Consider the following 17960-nt stretch of genomic DNA (forward strand, 5'->3'; position numbering starts at 1 on the left):
AGCCATGTCTATTTGCCTGTGGTAAAATATCAGATTGCTTCTTTCCCACTCTGAGCAACAGGACGTAGACAGAGAAGGCATCTACACAAACTTTTTTTTCCCCAGTTGACTTCCTGATTTTCTCCTGCGAGCATGTCTGAGGGCACTCTTCTCTGTTGCTTCTCTCTCCATAACATCCTTTCCTTCATCTTTGTTGGTGCCCTTTTATCTAGACACTGCCCTCCAACCACCCCCTCTTTGGCAACTTAGTTTCGAGTCATTTCCACGGTAGAGTGGCCAATCCCTTGTCACGTGATCCTCCACAAAGAATACAAGCCATTTCTTGCTTACAATAATCTGGAATCCTAATATCAGGTCTAATAAATCAAATCCAGCTTTGCTACCACTTACATGGCAAGTGGTTGCTGGCTTTCCCATCGTCCTTTCTCCCCCAGAGTGAGTAACTTCAACTGTCAGAAAATAAGAAAAGATCACCTCCACACAGATGAAAGCAAGGAGGCAGACTGGAGTGTTAAAAGACTGGCACGAGAATACACAGAAAAAAGAAACAGACACCTCTGGAAGCTGATGCTCACACAGGTTCACCAGGAAATTCATGCCAGACCAATCTCTATTAGATAAGGGTGGCCGACATGGAATTTTCGGACTTTAGCAGAGCATAGGACTAAGACTTTCATGACACTTTTCTGGAAAAGCTATATTGGGTTAAATAAGAACATATTTCTATATAATCACATACAGCTACCTTAAGATTGAATATATTATAGTACGTTTGTATTCTGAAAGGAATGTTCTGTAGAAATCATCCAACTTTTGCAACCTCATCACCACCACCTAGACCTGCATAGTCCACCGCACATATGGTTATTGAGCACTTGAAATGTGTCAGCTCTGAACTGGGATGTGCTTGAAGTGTAAAATGCACACCAAACTTGGAAGACTAACTATAAAAAAATAAGGATGTCAAATATCTCAGTAATGTTTATACTGATTTTATGTTGAAATGATATTTGGGGCTAGGTGTGGTGGCTCATTCGTGTAGTCCCAACACTTTGGGAGGCTGAGGTGGGAGGATTGCTTGAGGCCAGGAGTTTGAGACCAGCCTGGTCCACATAGCAAGACCCTGTCTCTATTATTTTTTTTTTAAGAAATTTGCAAAAACAACAACAAAAGAAATAATATTTTGCACACATTAGATAACAAAACATACTATTAAACTAAGTTTACTTGTTTCTTTTCTAGTAAGGTCAATAAAAGATTTAAAATTATCTGTATGGTTTTTACTACATTTATATTGATTGTGCTGATTTAGACCAGCAGGGCAGATCGCCATGTGCCCTCTACCCAGTTTGTATTTGTCACCCAAGAAGCCCTAAATTCCCAGCCCATCTCTCATCACTCATCAGCCTTGAACACTTCTCAGTCTGATCCCGTCCCCTATCCCTGCACAAACCCCAAGTGCCTTTCTTTGCACCTGTGGAACCCATGTCCATCAGTAACACAGTTCCCCATCCTTCATCTCTTCTCCGCCCATTTCCTCCACATTCTTACTCTAACTCAGTGGTTTTTAAACACATATCTGGCCTGTAATCCCAGCACTTTGGGAGGTCGAGGCAGGTGGATCATTTGAGGTCAGGAGTTTAAGACCAGCCTGGCCAACACTGTGAAACCCCATCTCTACTAAAAATACAAAAAAAAAAAAAAAAAAAAAAAAAAAACTAGCCAGGTGGTAGTGGCATGCGCCTGTAATCCCAGCCACTCGGGAGACTGAGGCAGGAAAATTGCTCGAGCCTGGAAGGCAGAGGTTGTGGTGAGCCAAGATGGCGTCACTGCACTCCAGTCTGAGCAACAGAGTGAAGCCCTGTCTCAAAAAAAAAAAAAAAATCTGTGTTAGAATCACCTTGGGAGCTTTAAATGAGTGTTTGTTGCTCAGGCCCCATTTTCAGAATGTTCAATCAGATCCTTTGGCTACAAGGATGAGGCTTCTGATTTTTTTTTTTTTTTTTTTTTTTTTAAATAACTCACCCAGGTGATTCTAACATGCAGCCGGGACAGAGAACCACTCATTGGACGAGCCCCAGCTTTCTGTCTACTCTAACAGTGCATTCATGCCAGTGAACGTAAGTTGGAAAAAACTCCACAGCATGCTGACTGGTCTCCCTAAATTAGAGATCACTAACCTAAAGTGGATATTTTAAAAATTATTTTTAGAGACAGGGGCTGGTTCTGGAGTGCAGTGGCCCACCATAGCTCACTGCAACCTCAAATTCCTGGGTTCCAGGGCTCCTCTGGCCTCAGCCCCCCAAGTAGGTAGCACTACAGGTCAGCACCACAGTAGTGTCTGTTGGCTACTGTGTCCCCACCCAAATCTCATCTTGCAGCTTCCATAATTCACACACATTGTGGAGGGACCCAGAGGGAGATGATTAAATTATGGGGGTGGATCTTTCCCGTGCTGTTCTCATGATAATGAGTAAGTCTCATGAGCTCTGATAGCTTAAAAATAAAAATGGGAGTTTCTCTGCACAAGCTCTCTCTTTCCCTGCTGCCATCCACGTAAGATGTGACTTGCTCCTCCTTGCCTTCCGCCAGGATTGTAAGGCCTCCCCAGGCACATGGAACTGTATGTTAATTGAACCTCTTTATTCGTAAATTGCCCGGTCTTGGGTATGTCTTTTAACAACAGCATGAAAACAGACTAATACAACCACCATACGTGACTTTTTTTTTTGAGACGGAGTCTCGCTCTGTCGCCCAGGCTGCAGTACAGTGGCGCGATCTCAGCTTACTGCAAGCTCCGCCTCCTGGGTTCACGCCATTCTCCTGCCTCAGCGTCCTGAGTAGCTGGGATTACCACCACCACGTCCGGTTAATTTTTTGTATTTTCAGTAGAGATGGGGTTTCACCATGTTAGCCAGGATGGTCTCGATCTCCTGACCTTGTGATCTGCCCGCATCAGCCTCCCAGAGTGCTGGGATTACAGGCATGAGCCACCACACCTGGCCACACCTGACTAACTTTTAAAATTCTTTTTTGTTGAGATGGGGTCTCACTACATTGTCCAGGATGATCTTGAACTGGCCTCAAGTGATTCCCGCACCTCTGTCTCCCAAAGTGTTGGGATTACAGGTGTGGCCAGGTGTGATGCCTTATGCCCAGCACTTTGGGAGGCCGAGGCTGGCAGATTGCTTAAGTCTAGGAGTTTGCAACCAGTCTGGGCAACATGGTGAAACCCTGTCTCTACAAAATATACAAAAATTAGTCGGGTGTAGTGGAGCTGATATGGGAGGATCACTTGAGTCAAGGAGGTTGAGGCTGCAGTGAGCCGAGATTGCTCCACCACACTCCAGTCTGGGTTATAGCACAAGACCCTGTCTCAAAGTTTTTAAAAAAGGGATGAGAGGTGTGAGCCACTGTGCTGGCCTGAAGTGGATCTTAAAAGTTGTCCTGCAATCCTGCCATTTTCCCCGTGTCCCCTCACTCTCTTTATCTCCTAGAGATATAGTCTGCACCTTTTCCTCAAAGCTCCAGGTACTTCTCCTGAGTAGCCTTAAGTGAGACACAGAAGAAATCAGGAAAGACTTTCCACAAGCTCCCCCCACCACATCTACTCACCTCTCTGCATAGGTGCTCATACATATGTCTGCCTTCCCTCATTTCTCAGCTCAGGCCTGCCCAGCAGATCTTTCTGTAATGACCAAAATATTATTTGTTGGTGCTGTCTAGTACTATAGTCACTAGCCATATGTGGCTATTGAACACTTGAAATATGGCTAGCACAATTTATTATTATTATTATTATTTTTGAGATGGAGTCTTGCTCTGTCATCCAGGCTGGAGTGCAGTGGCACGATCTCAGCTCACTGCAACCTCTGACTCCTGGGTTCAAGCGATTCTCCTGCCTCAGCCTCCCGAGTAGCTGGGACTACAGGCGTGTGCCACCACACCCAGGTAATTTTTGTATCTTTTTTTTTTTGAGACGGAGTCTCGCTCTGTCGCCCAGGCTGGAGTGCAGTGACTGGATCTCAGCTCACTGCAAGCTCCGCCTCCCGGGTTTGCGCCATTCTCCTGCCTCAGCCTCCCGAGTAGCTGGACTACAGGCACTCGCCACCTCGCCCGGCTAGTTTTTTGGATTTTTTAGTAGAGACGGGGTTTCACCGTGTTAGCCAGGATGGTCTCGATCTCCTGACCTCATGATCCGCCTATCTCGGCCTCCCAGAGTGCTGGGATTACAGGCGTGAGCCACCGCACCCAGCCTAATTTTTGTATTTTTAGTAGAGATGGGGTTTTGCCATGTTGGCCAGGCTGATCTCAACCTCCTGACATCAGGTGATCTACCCACCTCGACCTTCCAAAGTACTGGGATTACAGGCATGGGCCACCTAGCACGCCCAGAAAAAATTTTGATTGTCTTCATTTTAAATTAATTTACACTTAAATAGCTACATGTGGCTGTCTACAAGGCAACATAGCTAGAGATGTTAGTGCCATCTAAGACCAACTCCTGCACTTGTATTCTGTGTGCCATTCTCTCTTATACTCTAGGACATTGCTCCAACAATTGTTCCCTCTCCTGCTTTGTTCATTTTCCTTTGTTACAGAATCATTCTCCTCTGCATACAAATATATTGTCACATATTCAATTTTTTTAAAAGCCTCTTTGCTAGGTATGGCGGCTCATACCTGTAATCCAAGCTCTTTGGGAGGCTGAGGCAGGAGGATCGCTTGAGCCCAGAGACTCAAGACCAGCATGGGCGATACTCCATTCCCAAGCTGGAGTGCAGTGGTGCAATCACGGCTCACTGCAACCTCAACCTCCTAGGTTCAGGTGATTCTCCCACCTCAGCCTCCCAAGTAGCTGGGACCATAGGCACACGCCACCACATCTGGCTAATTTTTGTTGTTTTTTTTCTATGTGCTTCTACAAATATATGAAACGTTTTACGAATGTGCGTGTCATCCTTGCACAGGGGCTGTGCTAAACTTCTCTGTATTGTTCCAATTTTAGTATAGGTGCTGCTGAAGCAAGCACTAATTTTTGTATTTTTTTGTACAGATGGCGTTTCACTATGTTGCCCAGACTGGTATCAAACTCCTGGGCTCAAGCTCATAAAAAAAATTAGCTGGGTGTGGTGCATGTGCCTGTAGTTCCAGCTACTCAGAAGGCTGAAATAGAAGGATCACTTGAGTGAAGGAGGTTGAGCCTGCAGTGAGCTGTGATCCCACCACTGCACTCCAACCTGGGTAAGCTCTGTCTCAAAAAATAATAATAAAATTACTTTCTCTTCGTATTTCCCTTTAGCTACCTTCAGCTTTTTGCTCCCTTCATAGCAAAAGTCCTCCAAAAGAATATTTTAATCATTGCTGACTCAAAGTTCTTTCCTCTACTCTCTCTTGAGCCCACTCAAATCATACTTCTGTCCCCACCATTCTGAACTGGCTCTTGTCAATGTCACCAGTGACTTCTCTATCACTAAATACAACGCAGTCCTTATCTTATTAAACACACAGTATCTGCAGCATTAACCCAGTAGTCATTCTGTCCTCATGAAACACATTCTCGACTTGGCTTCTTGGAAACCACCCTCTTTCTCTTCCTACTCCACTTGCTGCCCCTCCTCTGCTTGCTTCTCTGGTTCCTGCTCATCTTAACAACCTCAACATTTCCAAGTACAGTAGGGCTTCATCCCAAATCCTTTACTTGTGGGGAGTTCAGGGGGACTGGGTCTCATTCTGTGGCCCAGACAGGAGTGTAGTGGCGCCATCTCAGCTCACTGCACCCTCTGTCTCCCAGGTTCAAGCCATTCTCATGCCTCAACCTCCTGAGTAGCTGAGATTACAGCACCTGCCACCACACCTGGCAAATTTTTCTATTTTTGGTAGAAACAGGGTTTTGCCATACTGGCCAGGCTGGTCTTGAACTCCTGGCCTCAAGTGATCCACTCACCTCAGCTTCCCAAAGTGCTGGAATTGCAGGCATGAGCCACCGTCCCCAGTTTCCAAATCCTCCTTTTTGTCCTCATTTCACCCTAAGTGATCTCACTCAGTACCATCTGTATCTTTACCCTGACCACTCCTCTGAATTCTAAATTCATACATCCAACAGCCTAGCTGGCATTTCAAACTCAAAGATGAGTAGGCATCTTAATCTTAATGTGTCCATACTGAACTCTTGGTCCTCCCCCTTAAAACCCATTGCTCCATCAGGAAGAATAGCTAATGGATGCAGGGCTTAATACCTACGTGATGGGATGATCTGTGCAGCAAACCACCATGGCACACGTTTACCTATGTAACAAACCTGCACATTCTGCACATGTACCCCTTAACTTAAAAGCTGAAGAAGAAGAAAAAAAAAAAGCCCACTGCTCCGACAGTCCTTTCCATCTCGATGAATGTTAACTCCATTCTCCAAGTTGCTGTGGCCAAAAGCCTTGGGTCATCTTTGACTCCTTTCTCTCTCACACATCACAATTCCAGTTCATCAGAAAATCCTTTTGGCTCTAACTTCAGAATATATTCCAAAACTTCCCTCTCCTCACCGCCTTCCACCCTCATGTACATTTCTGCAACAGCCTCCTCCTGGTTTTCTTCCTTCTGTCCTTGCCTCCCCATAGACTGCTTTCAGTACAGAAGCTAGAGTGATGCTTTTAAAATATGAGCCAAATCATCACCTTCATCTGCTCAGAAACCCTCACTGGCTCCCCTTCTGCTCAAAGAACTGAAAATGGTTTTCAAGGTCTTACACTATCTGGCCCTTTTCCCCTCTGTGTTAGCTTTCTAGGGCAGCCATAATAAAGTACCACAGATTGGGTGACTTAACCAACAGAAATTTATTTTCTCACAATTCTGGAGGCTGGAAGCCTGAGATGAAGGTGTCAACAGGATTGGCTTCTCTGGGGGCTTCTCCGCTTGGCTTATCGCTATAGATGGCTCTCTTCTCCCTGTGTCATCACATGGTCTTCCCTCTGTGCCCATCTGTGTCCTAATTTCCTCTTCTTGTGAGAAAATCAGTCATATTGGATTACGGCCCACCCTAATGACCTCATTTTAGGTCTTTAAAGACACTATGTCGAAACACAGTCATGTGCTGAGGTTCTGGGGCTTATGGCTTCAACACATGAATTCCAGGGAGACACCACTCAGCCCGTAACAACCTCCCTGACCTCACTTCCTCCCACTCTCCCACTCACGCCCTCCACTGGAGCCTCAAGGGCCACCTTGCTGTTCTCCAAACACATCAGACTTATTTCTGCCTCAGGAGCTATTCTCTATGCCCAAATCCTCTCTCCCCAGACAGTGGCAAGTCTTCCTCCTTCATTTCCTTTACATGTTTGCTCAAAGCTCACTACATCAGTGAGGCCTTTCCTGATCACTGTGAGTATTAACAGAATAGCAGGACACCAAGCTCCTAACCATACACAAATTTTCCACCTCCCCTTGCTCTGCTTAACTTTTCTCCACAGCCTGTATTGTTATATACCACTTTGGATATTTTCTTATTCACGTGTTTGTATTTTTAAAATCTCCGTCAACTTAGTAGGTGCTTATTAAATATCTGTTGAATTAGTGGATAAATAGGATACAGTCATTTGCCAAAAGGAATATATCCAAAGTTCAGCATCACAAAGGATCCAGCAACTGTAACCTATAAGGCACAGTTTAGACAACTCAGATATTTAGCTTTGAGAAAAAACAAAAGAAGCTTGAGGAAATACTGGATAAGTATTTTAACACTTCTAAAGGAGTGTCCTGTGGCCGAAAGCACAGTTTGTCTTTGCATTTGGTGTTACTCCATGGGACAGTGTTGGGATATAAGGACGGAAATGAAGAGAAGGTAAATTTTAGCTATATGTAACAACACACAAATTCTAGTGAAATGTTGTATTTCCTGAAGCTGGCTCCTGATAATAGAAAGTAAGGAGGCAGAAACCAGATGATTGTCTCAAGAATATTGCAAGAGAGACACCTGCCTTGGTGGGAGGATCAAACAGTTGATTTCTGATTTGGGTTCCAACTCTAAGATTCTACAAAGATAACCCAACTTTAGATGAGGAAACTGTCACCACTTCATATAGTATGGCTGGTCTTAGCACCCCATTGTTTTTATGACTCAGGTCTAGCAAAGTGGCCATATCCTGGAAGCACCACAAGATGAAATGAGAAGTCAGGGGGACAAAGGCCAAGCTTTGCCAATAAATATTCAAATGACCGTATGCAAGGGACTTCATTTATCTGGCTCTCCAGTAAATCCTCAACAAATTAAAGACGTGGCCTAAATGACTACTTCATCCCTTTCAGTTGTAAACACTGTAATTCCAGATGTTTTTTCCTCAACTAACAGGAGCTGTGAAAAACAGGAGTTGTGAAAAAGAGGCTTCAGATAGTCCCGGAGGCCAGACACAGTGACTCACTCCTGCAATCCCTGCACTTTGGGAGACTTGAGCCCAGGAGTTTGAGATCAGCCTGGGCAACAAAGTAAGACCCAATCTCTATGAAAAATTTGAAGGAATTAGCTGGGCATGGTGGTACCCACCTGTAGTCCCAGCTACTCAGAAGACCAAGGTAAGAGGATTGCTTGAGCCCTGGAGGTTGAGGCTGCAGTGAGCCATGATTATGCCACTGTACTCCAGCCTAAGCAACAGAGTGAGACCAGAGTGTCTCAAAAAACAAACAACAACAACAAAAACAGGCACAGAGTATATATTAAATGGGATGGGAAAGAAGGTACACTGGCATGTTCAGATTGAAGGAGAATCATGTTAAGTCACATCCTTCCTTCCTTACCAGAAGATTACATAAATGAGAGGAAAAACTTCTCTGGGCCAATTGTTCAACATCTTGTCTTCAAGCATGTGAAAGTGTAGAGAGCTCTGAGCTTGAAAAATCAGGATGAAACTGCTACTTAATCACAGACACCTTACAGAACTGCTTCTCACTCCCAAGGGTCCAGTAAAGCTTCAAGTTGTGCTGTGCTTCAGTTTATGGAGACTAAATCTTACACTGAATGAACATCACTGAAAACTAATTTCAAAAACAAGTCTACCTATGAGTGAGCACACATCGCAGTGCTTGCCCGAGCTTCTTTGTTTTGATTGATAAAATGTCTTCTGTGGATGTTTCCTAGGTGTTGAATTACTGAGACTAGTAAGACAGCATTAAAGACTTGAGTTACTCAAGCTTGGTTTCTAATATCTTTGTCTGCTTTTTTCTAGCTATAGTCTGTTTATGGCTTTTGGAGTTATTTAGAGATTTTGGTCAAAAAGCACCAAACAGGACAGGGCGCAGTGACTCACGCCTGTAATCCCAGCACTTTGGGAGGCCAAGGCGGGTGGATCACGAGGGCAGGAGATTAAGACCATCCTGGCTAACACGGTGAAACCCCGTCTCTACTAAAAACACAAAAAATTAGCCGGGCATGGTGGCAGGCGCCTGTAGTCCCAGCTACTGAGGAGGCTGAGGTGGGAGAATGGCGTGAACCCGGGAGGTGGAGTTTGCAGTGAGCAGAGATCACGCCACTGCACTCCAGCCTGGCCAACAGAGCAAGACTCTGTCTCAAACAAAAAAAAAAAGAAAAGAAAAAAAAAAAAGCACCAAACAATCTTGATACAACCTGATTTTAAAAATAGAAATTCCCAGTAGCTCCCAAGTAGTTAAGGCAGAAATGGTACAATCGACTAAGCAAATCTTTGACCTGTTTTCTTATGTTGGTCAAAAACTAGCATAAATTTGATATCTTTCAGGATTTAAGCCAGGGTAGAGCTAGTGCTCTGGAATGACCTGAAAACCAAGTGGTATAGTTTGGATATTTGCCCCTGTCGAAATCTCATGTTGAGGTGTAATCCCAGTGTTAGAGGTGGAAGCTCCCAGTGGGAGGTGTCTGAATCATGCAGGTGGATCCCTCATGAATGGCTTGGGCCACTCCCTTGGTGATAAGTGAGATCTCCCTCTGAGTTCACATGAGATCTGGTCTCATTAAAAGTGTGGGGCAACACCCCCAACTGCTCTCTCTCTCTCCTGCTCATCACATGCGTTCACCATGTGCCGTGCCTGCTTCCCCTTTGCATTCTACCATGATTGAAAGCTCCCTGAAGCTTCACCAGAAGCCAAATAGATGCCAGCACTGTGCTTCATGTAAAGCTTACAGAAGTGTGGGGGAAATAGTCCTCTTTTCTTTACCAATTTACAAATCTCAGGTATGTCTTTATAGCAATGCAAGAACGACCTAACACAGAAAATTGGTACTGAGAAATGGGGGCATCACTATAAAGATATCTGAAAATATGGAAGTGATTTTGGAACTGGGCAGAGGTTGGAAGAATGAGAGCTCAGAAGACAGGAAGATGAGGGAAAGTGTGGAATTTCTTAGAGACTGGTTAAATGGTTGTCACCAAAAGCTGACAGAAATATGCATAGTGAAGTCCAGGCCTGCCACAGTCTCAGATGGAAATGAGAAACTTATTGGGAACTGGAGCAAAGATCACATGCGCTATGCCTTAGCAAAGAACTTGGCTACATTGTCTTCAGGCCCCAGGAATCTGTGGAAGTTTGAACTTGTGAGTGATGACCTAGGGTATCTGGCAGAAGAAATTTCTAAGCAGCAAAGAATTCAAGAATTGATCTGGCTGCTTCTAGCAGCCCAACTCAGATATAGGAGCAAAGAAGTGACTTAAAGCTGGAACTCATAAGGGAAGGACAGCATACAAGTTTGGAAAATTTGCAGCCTGGCCATGTGTTCGAAAAGATAAGCCCATTTTCATGGGAAGAATCCAATCAGGTTACAGAGCAAACCACTTGCTAGAGGTATTTGCCTAACTAAAAAGAATCCAGATAGTAATATCCAAGAAAATGGGGAAAAGGCCTTGAAGGTATTTAAGAGACCTTTGCAGCAGCCCCTTCCCTCACAGACCCAGAGGGCTAGGAAGAAAGAATGGTTTTGTGGGCTAGGCCCAAGGCCCCCCTGCCCTGCACAGCCTTGGAACACTGCTCTCCATATCCCAGCCACTCGAGCTCCAGCTGCGGTTCACAGGGACCCAGGTACAGCTTGGGCTGCCGCTTTGGAGAATGCAAGCCATAAGACTTGGAGGCTTCCACACAGTGTTATGTATGTAGGTGCACAGCATATAAGATTGAAGAATGCTTGGCAGCCTCAACTTAGATTTCAGAGGTTGTACAAGAAAGCCTGGGTGCCCAGGCAGAAACCTGTTGCAGGTGCAGAGACTCCAAAGACAACCTCTACTAGGGCAGTGACAAGGGGAAGTATGGTGTTGGAGACCCCACACAGAGTCCCCAGTGGGGCATGGCCTAGCAGAGCTGTGAGAAGGGGGCCCCTGCCTTCTAGGCCTGAGGATGGTAGATCTACCAGCAGCTTACACCTTGTGCCTAGAAAAGTCATAGCACTCAACAATCTGTGAGAGCAGCCACGAGGGCTGTACCCAGCTGCAAAGCCACAGAGGCAGAGCTGCCCATAGCCTTGGGAGCCCACCCCATGCTCCAGTGTGCCCTGGATGTGGGACATGGAGTCAAAGGAAATTATTTCGGAGCTTTAAGGTTTAATGACTGACCTACTGGGTTTTGAAATTGCATGAAGACTATAGCCCCTTTCTTTTGGTTTCTCTGATTTCTCCCTTTTGGAATGGGAATATTTACCCAATGCTGGTTCTCCCATTATATCTTGGAAGTAAATAACTTGTTTTGATTTTACAGGCTCATAGATGGAAAGAGATTGAGTCTCAGATGAGACTTTGGACTTGGACTTTGGACTTCTGAGTTAATGCTAGAACAAGTCAAGATTTTTGGGGACTGTTGGGAAGGCATGATTATATTTTGAAATGAGAGAGGGACATGAGATTTGAGAGAGGCCAGGGGCAGAATGATATAGTTTGTATATTTATCTCCACCCAAATCTCATGTTGAATTGTAATCCCCCGTATTGGAGGCGGGACTGGTAGGAGGTGATAGGATCATGGGGGTGGATTTCTCATGAATGGTTTAGCACCATCTGTTTGTTGCTGTCCTTGTGATGAGTGACTTCTCATGAGATCTGGCTGTTTAAAAGTGTGTGGCACCATGCTCTGTCTTGTTGCTGCTCTGGTCATGTGACATCCCTACTCCCCCTTCACCTTCCATCATGATTGTAAGCTTCCTGAGGCCTCACCAGAAGCCAAGCAGATGCCAGCATCAGGTTTCCTGCAAAGCCTGCAGAATCATAAGCTGATTAAATCTCTCTCTTTTTTCTTGAGATGGAGTCTTATCCTGTGGCCCAGGCTGGAGTGCAGTGGCAGTATCTCTGCTCCCAGGCTCAAGTGATTCTCCTGCCTCAGCCTCCTGAGTAGCTAGGATTACAGGTGTGTGCCACCAGACCCAGCTAATTTTTGTATTTTTGGTAGAGATGAGGTTTTGCCATGTTGGCCAGGCTGGTCTCGAACTCTTGACCTAAGGTTGTCCATCCACCTCAACCTTCCAAAGTGCTGGGATTACAGGTGTGAGCCACTGCACCCAGCCTGTTTTCTTTATAAATTACCTAGTCTCAGATATTTATTTTTAGCAATGCAAGAATGCCCTAATATACCAACATTTGTGTTTTCACCATTTTTTTCTGTTTATAGCCATGTTATTTTACTGTTTATCTAAGAAAAGAACCTGGCCTGTCAGTATCTTTTATTAGACGGACAAACTCGCCAGAATAAAGTGAGTATTAGGACCCTTGGTTCTGCAAGGTTTAGGTAACAGAATCTGTTTTTACTGATTGTTGGGAAACATAAATGATATTCCTTTTAGACTTGGCTCCCTAAACCTTTTCCTTGTTTTGCTTTTTGGTACAATAATGAGGGCTGCCAGGGCCACTTGACACCATTAGCAGTAGACGAATTTTTCAATAAGGACTAACAGAGGAAAACTATGGAAATTCTGATTTATTGTTTGGCCCAGAGAGTTCTCTATCTCCTCGTGCCCTTGCTCTCCATGTATACTTTATGAGACATTTCAGCAAAGGCATCTCTCAAAATTAATCCCATAGCTGTCTCCTTCAATTCTCCTCCTTGAAACTCTTCACCAATCTTCATACGGTCCTGGCTACTTCTTGAGGGCCCTCCCACCAGATGATTAAAGGCAATACAGTGAAGGAGAGTCCTATTCTGAGACTTGTCTTTGTAAACTTAGTGATCTTCTTCCTTTCCACTTATGAAAATTTAAAGAGAAGCACTCTCAAATGTGAACTGAATGCCGTCCCATTTCTCCCCCAAACTGGGAAGAAGCTGGTCATATACCTGCACATTTATATAATAAATATTCAAAGACTCTAATCTGGTATCTTCCATATAACACACACTTTAACTCCTATTTTAAACTTTCAAAAGGCTTTTTATGGCATCTTATGCCCTACTTTAAAATGTCTGTCAGCCTAATATCTCTACCTTTTTTCTTTATTAATTTATTTTCAAGGTCATGTGTGAAAACAACTTGCAGTGAAAAGAACCCATCTGCTTTGACAAAAATGTACACTATAAACCTTCACTTCTACAAGGGTCTAAAAAAAATCCAAGGGTTCAATTCGAATGCTTCCAAACCACGTTCCCTAAAGCATGCTTTGTGCAACACTAGGAGTCGATGCAGCAAACAAAAACAAAAAATGGGGAGGGGGCCAGGCAGGCACGGCGGTTCATGCCTGTAATCCCAGCACTTTGGGAGACCCAGGCGGGTGGAACACTTGAGGCCAGGAGTTCGAGATCAGTCAGCATGGTGAAACCCCGTCTCTTCTAAAATACAAAAATTAGCTAGGTGTGGTCGTGTGTACGTGTAATTCCAGCACTTTGGGAGACTAAGGTGGGTGGATCACTTGAGGTCAGGAGTCCAAGACCAGCCTGGCCAACGTGGTGAAACTGCGTCTCTACTAAAAATAAAAAATAAAAAATAAAAAAAAAATTAGCCGGGTATGGTGGCACACACCTGTAATCCCAGCTACTCGGGAGGCTGAGGCATGAGAATCATTTGAACCCTCGAGGCAGAGCCTGCAGTGAGCAGAGATCTTGCCACTGCACTCCAGCCTGGGGAACAGAGTGAGACTATGTCTAAAAACAAAGGAAAAAGAAAAAAGAAATGGGGAGAGGGAATGATGCTACATACTGAAGCTACCTACCTTCTTTAAAATTCAAGATGCAGATTATCATCTTAAAAAATTATATGCATCTTAAAGTGAAGATATTTATTTAATTTTACTTAACCTCCTATTTCTCAAAGTTACTTGATTACAGACCTCTTTTCGGGTATGCATGCAACACCGAGCAACATACGACCGAGCTAGGGTTCCATGGTACACAGTTTGGAACTTGTGCTAGAAAATGTTATTCATTATTTTATAAGAAGTGTTATTCCAAGGCATCTATGCATTGGAGAATAATCTTGGTATGAAATATGACTCGATCCCTTCTCATACCGTATTTACAGGGTATGGTGGTTAACTTTATGTGTCCACTTGTCCCTTAGCCCATCCTGGGTTAAGGGATGCCCAGATAGCTGGTAAAATATTGTTTCTGGGCAGGTCTGTGAGAGTATTTCTGGAAGAGAATAGCATTTGAATCAATAGACTGGGTACCAAAACCCATCCTCACTGATGTGAGTGGGCATCATTCGATTAACAGAGCATAGGAATCATAAAAAAGGTAGAGGAAGGCAAATTTGCTCTCTCTTCTGAAGCTGGGACATCCATCATCTGCTCCTGCCCTTGACTTCAGAGCTCCAGGTTCTTGAGCCTTCAATACCAGCAGCCACTCTTCAGCCCTTCAGCCTCAGATGCAAGAATTACACTGGCTTTCCTGGTTCTTCAGCTTGCAGGGGGCACATGTTGGGACTTCTTGGCCTTTATAATCTCCTGAGCCAATTCCTAAAAGAAGTGTCTTTGTATATCTCTATATATATCCCATTGGTTCTGTTGGTTTGGAAAACCCTAATACACAGGGCTATCTATAGCTCATCCCTCAAGTACTAAGTAAGTCTCCAAATGACTATCAGGTTCTTACAGACACAAAACATGTATGCTTATTTTGTAATATCAAGTTGTTAACTTCATCTGAGTAGTTTTCAGCACATATGATGGGGGTAAGTCATCAGTTATGACAGACAACTTCCAGAGTTACATCACCAATGTTCATCTATCACTCACCTTTCCTTCAAACTTTATACATCATATTCAAGTTAATTCCTATTGCACGTACCTCTGATTTCTACATACGAAATGAAAATTAAATTTATTATTTCCCTCATTAAAAAAAAGATTTCAGGCTGGCTGCAGTGGTTCATGTCTGCAATCACAGCATTTTGAGAGGCTGAGGCAGGTGGATCACTTGAGGCCAGGAGTTCAAGACCAGCCTAGGCAATGGTGAAACCCCTATCTACTAAAAATACAAAAAAAAAAAAAAAAAAAAAAACCTAGCCAGGCGTATGTGCGCCTGCAATCCCACCCCTACTCAGGAGGCTGAGGCAGGAGGATAGCTTGAGTTCTGGAGGCAGAGGTTGCAGTGAGCCAAGATCACGCCACTGCACTCCAACCTAGGCAAGACAGTGAGACTGAGACTCTGTCTCAAAAAAAAAAAAAAGTTTTCAAATCACTTTTTCTCCTTTGCAGCTCAGCATTGTCACTAAAGGTGTCCAGGTAAGACAGAACTGGGTATAAACCCTCCCTTCTCTTCCCCTTACTCTTTCACCTCTTCATTTGTGACATGCAGTGTTAACCCAATATAACTCATGAGTGTTCAGAGATCCCGTCTGTCCTCAGCTTGACACACTGTAATCTTTAGGCATCCTTATTAGTAATAAGGTGTCCTTGTGTGATTTTTTTCACAAATTTTTCACAGACCCTATCTATGGTCATTCCTGGAACCCCTGGCACATTCTTCTTCCTTCTCTTCCTGATCTCAACTTTTTCATCCTCTAAATCTCCCTCTGCTTTGCCCGTGGACAAACCTCTAGAAACATTAAAATGTCAGATCATGATCGGGAAATCTGTAGTGAGTAGTTGCCCACTGCTGCCCATTCCATCTGACCTAAATTCCTCAGCTCTTCTAACATTAAGACCTCTTCCTGGCCAGGCGTGGTGCCTCACACCTGTAATTCCAACATCTTGGGAGGCTGAGGCAGGCGGATCACTTGAGGTCAGGAGTTCGAGACCAGCCTGGCCAGCATGATGAAACTCTGTCTCTAACTAAAAAATACAAAAATTAGCTGGACGTGGTGATGCATGCCTGTAATCCCAGCTACTCGGGAGACTGAGGCAGGAGAACCACTTGAACCTGGGGGGCGGAGGTTGCAGTGAGCTGAGATCACACCACCGCACTCCAGCCTAGGTGACAGAGCAAGATTCAGTCTCAAAAACAAAACAAAACAAAATCTCTTCCTATAGCTAACTCCCATTTACCACCCCCAGCATGAACATTCTTGATGTATTTACATGGTTTCTCCTTGGAACTTCCTCTTTTTCTTCTTTCTTAACGGTTGCTATCAAATACCCTGAAAAAAGAAACAAAAACAAAAAACCTCCTCTGAATGTCCCTTATTCACCCTTCCAATGCTACAAGTCTGTAACTCTCATTTTCTTGTTAAAAATTTTTTTAATTATTATTATTTTTCCCAGACAAAGTCTTGCTCTGTTGCCAGGCTGGAGTGCAGTGGCATGATCTCGGCTCACTGCAACCTCTGCTTCCTGGGTTCAAGTGATTCTCCCGCCTCAGCCTCCTGAGTAGCTGAGATTACAGGTGCCTGCCACCATGCCCAGCTAATTTTTATACTTTTAGTAGAGGCAGGGTTTCACCATGTTGGCCAGGCTGGTCTCAAATTCCTGACCTTAAGTAACCCACCTGCCTCAACCTCCCAAAGTGCAGAGATTACAGGTGTGAGCCATCACGCCGGGCCAAAATTTTTAAATTTAAAAAAATATATTTTATTTTTTGTAGAGACAGGGTCTCACTTTGTTGCCCAAACTGGTCTTGAACTCCTGGACTCAAGTGATCCTCCTGCCTCAGTCTCCCAAAATGCTGGGATTACAGGCACAAGCCACCATGCCCGATGCTTAATTTTCTTCTGATGAATTCACATATATATGCACAAATACTGTATGCTAAACTGTACTTACCGATGTACTTTTTTTCACTGTGCTTTTTTTTTCTTTTGCCCAGATATTTTTCTCATATAAACATTAGCTCCTTAATGGGAGCAAATGTACCAGTCTTTTTTTTTATTCTCACCTATAGTGAGAATATAAACATTTTCTACTGATCCACCAATACTGAACCCTTTTGTTTCTAACAGTTATATTTACTTTAACTGAATAAATTACACATGGGACAAAAATGTTATTTGAGGGATGAAGTTGGGTGTTTGCTCAGGGACAAAGTTGATGGTGCCTTTGTGAATTTATCAAAAAGACCATCGCGATGGCTAAATAATAGAAGGCTAAATAATAAAAATTGTTTTATTGGCAATATCAGTTTGCAAACCCGGAAGATATAGTCTTCAGCATATGCCGAATGTGCTCTCTCTTCAAAGAGGCGAAGGACAAGTTGGGTTTCATGCCTCACAGGGCCCATGTCACACAATGGAGTCATACATATTCAGCAGGTTTGGAGGAAAAGATATACATATTTATGAGGGGAGCTGAGTGCATGGGCAATGGGTAAACGCGTATGTGACATACATCCCATATACACTTTGGGGCAGGGTTTTCGTGTTAAAATGAGGTAGAATTTGGCTCTTTACATCAAAAAGTGGACTACAGGACCCAAAGGCAGTTTGTGGACAGCCTCCATAAACTGGCTGAAACTGGCTTCAGGTCTGCAATTGCTTATCAGAAAAGAATGCTTGTAAGGGTGATCCTCAGTCCAATCAGAGTTGTAGTGGTCTGGGTTGTAAATCAGAGGATGGGTCTGATAGTTCCTATTATTAGGGAGTTTAGAGCCATAGAAATTGAG

General features: G+C 43.9%; 1 non-coding gene across 1 annotated transcript; it reads right to left on the reverse strand.

Annotated features, from left to right (window-relative positions):
• Nucleotides 1-4925: 4925 nt before the first annotated feature.
• On the reverse strand, nt 4926-5032 carry LOC112621848. Its single transcript, XR_003118786.1, has one exon. It is a non-coding gene; the product is annotated as a U6 spliceosomal RNA (small nuclear RNA).
• Between the last annotated feature and the right edge of the window lie 12928 nt (nt 5033-17960).

The sequence above is a fragment of the Theropithecus gelada genome, chromosome 3 (genome assembly GCF_003255815.1).
Source record: "Theropithecus gelada isolate Dixy chromosome 3, Tgel_1.0, whole genome shotgun sequence".
In the NCBI taxonomy this organism is placed as follows: domain Eukaryota; kingdom Metazoa; phylum Chordata; class Mammalia; order Primates; family Cercopithecidae; genus Theropithecus; species Theropithecus gelada.